This window comes from Pteropus vampyrus, unplaced genomic scaffold (genome assembly GCF_000151845.1).
Source record: "Pteropus vampyrus isolate Shadow unplaced genomic scaffold, Pvam_2.0 Scaffold24, whole genome shotgun sequence".
NCBI lineage: Eukaryota > Metazoa > Chordata > Mammalia > Chiroptera > Pteropodidae > Pteropus > Pteropus vampyrus.
The window spans coordinates 4,497,534-4,499,744 of record NW_011888805.1 but is presented as its reverse complement, the minus strand read 5'-3'; the positions used below and the strand labels follow the sequence as shown (position 1 = coordinate 4,499,744).

The window sequence follows — 2,211 nt, the reverse complement described above, 5'->3', positions numbered from 1 at the left end:
TGCAGTTACCCGGGCGACCGTGGCATGCCGGGGCAACAGTGAGCTGAGGCGGCGGGAAGTGGAGGCTCCGGCGGGAAGGCCGCCACAGCTCTGGCTGGGAGAATCGAAAAGCGGCGGCGAACGCTCCTCGGCATTCCTGAGGGAGGGAGCGAAAAGGACGGTGAAATACACCTTGTAGGAAGAACGACAGGAACACCGCTTGCCTGCACCAGGATGGCCGAGTGGTTAAGGCGTTGGACTTAAGATCCAATGGACATATGTCCGCGTGGGTTCGAACCCCACTCCTGGTAGTTGCCTTTTTTTTTTCCCCCCCTTTCGACACTTTATTTTTTAAAAATCAGTTTCACCGAGCATATCACAGCTTGGACTCGAGAATCCGCCTTCTGGCAGGGAGAGGCGCAACGCAGATGACTCGGCAAGCGGGCTGGGCGTGGTACGCAGGCCGCGGCCTGGTTTCCGGCAGGCGCCGCCCCAGCCCTCGGCTGCGCAGCGGCGAGTGTTCGCGGGGCCGAGGTGGGGCCAGAGCTCCGGCCGCGGCCTGCGCAGCCTGCAGGGCGGGAGCCGCCGGGCGGGCAGGATGCTTGTGATGTGGCAGCGTAGTTACAGAAAACTGCCTCTGCAGGAAAGTCAAAATAACTTCTTTTTTTTTTTCCCGCCAAAATTAAGTATGCATTTCTTCCGCGAACTCCTCGAAGGCAGAGACAGTATCCATCATGGTCTAGTTTTGTTTTTCTTTTAATTCTTTTTTAAAAAAGAAAGTAATATAAAACCTAGAGGGGAAAAGGCTGCAAGTACAGTGAAAACAACCCTTTATTTAAAATCATTTGAGAGTAAGATATAACTAGGTGCTGTACTACAACCATTAAAATCAGGAAATTCACCTCGGTATCTTACTATCGTCCAACCCCAGGGCCCATTTAATCACCAGTTGTCCTTTTGAGTAAAAGGCTCTTGTTCAAAATCATGCATTTTATATTCTTGTCACATCGTGGGCTTCTTCCATCAGTAAGGATTCCTCAGTCTCTCCTGACCTTCGTAAACTTGACTCTTCTCAGGATGACAAGCCCATCATATTGTAGCACACCCCTTTTCCAGTTTGGATTTGTCTGATGTTTCCCGATAATTGGACTCAGGTTATGCCTCTTTAGCAGGACAATCACAGAAGTGATGCCGAGTTTCCATTGCATCTTCGGAGGTGGCATGGTTTTACCGTGGCCTGTTAACTTAATTCACTTGATTAAGCTTTTCTGCCAGGCTTCTCCACTGTAAAATTACTCTTTCCTTTTGTGATTAATACATATTTTGAAGGGAAGTGCTTTGAAGCTATGTAAATATCCAATTACTCATCAAACTTTCCATTTTATTCAAGTATTTATAGAATCAAATATTATAAGTATGCACTTATGGTGTCCTATTTTAATTGATGGTTACCGTCTATTTTACAGTTATCTGTTTTGATACTCAGTGTCCAGGATTTGGCTAGTGGGAGTCCATTTAAGCTGACTTTTGACATCTCCATCATTCTTTAGCATTTCCTTACTTCCTAGTCCAAAATATTCCAAGCTTGTATTTTTTCTAACCTAGCCCTAGAATCAGCCATTTCCAAAAGCTCTCTGGTCCCTTTTAGTGGAAGATGATATTTAGAAACCAAGCTCTCAGTGCTAGGTGTGCTAATTGTTTTTTATATGTTACTGATCTCAGACCCTCTCAGTGGACGGAATTAGGGAGTGTGTGTATTTGTGTGTACATGTATATCTATCTATCTATCATCTATCTATCATCTACGTACCTACCTACTTACCTATGAATCTATGTATCTATATATCTAGGAGTTCATACCAATACCTCCAATTCTGATCCAACACTAACAGATTTTATTTAGTTTTTCTACCCATGTTTGTAATTCCCTGCCCCACCTCCCAAATGTAACATCTGCCTTGTTTGGGCCCATCTAATGGCTTTAGAATTGAATTGTTCAAGAAGGGAAGAGAATGAAATGAGCATCCTGCCAGCGCTGAGAAATGGCTATGAGCCAGTCACTGTTAGACACTTGGAATACGCAGACGAGTAACCTAGTCTCTGCTTCAAGGAGCATAGATAGTGAGAGACAGAGATTTTAATTAACCCATTTTTAATGAGAAAATATGAATTATGCCCAAGGTGCCGAAAGAGCAGTGTGAGAAGCCCTAACTCTTCCTAGAGAGTCAGCTT

General features: G+C 44.9%; 1 non-coding gene across 1 annotated transcript; it reads left to right on the top strand.

Annotated features, from left to right (window-relative positions):
- Nucleotides 1-207: 207 nt before the first annotated feature.
- Nucleotides 208-290, top strand: TRNAL-UAA. The gene has a single exon. It is a non-coding gene; the product is annotated as a tRNA-Leu (tRNA).
- Nucleotides 291-2,211: the final 1,921 nt, after the last annotated feature.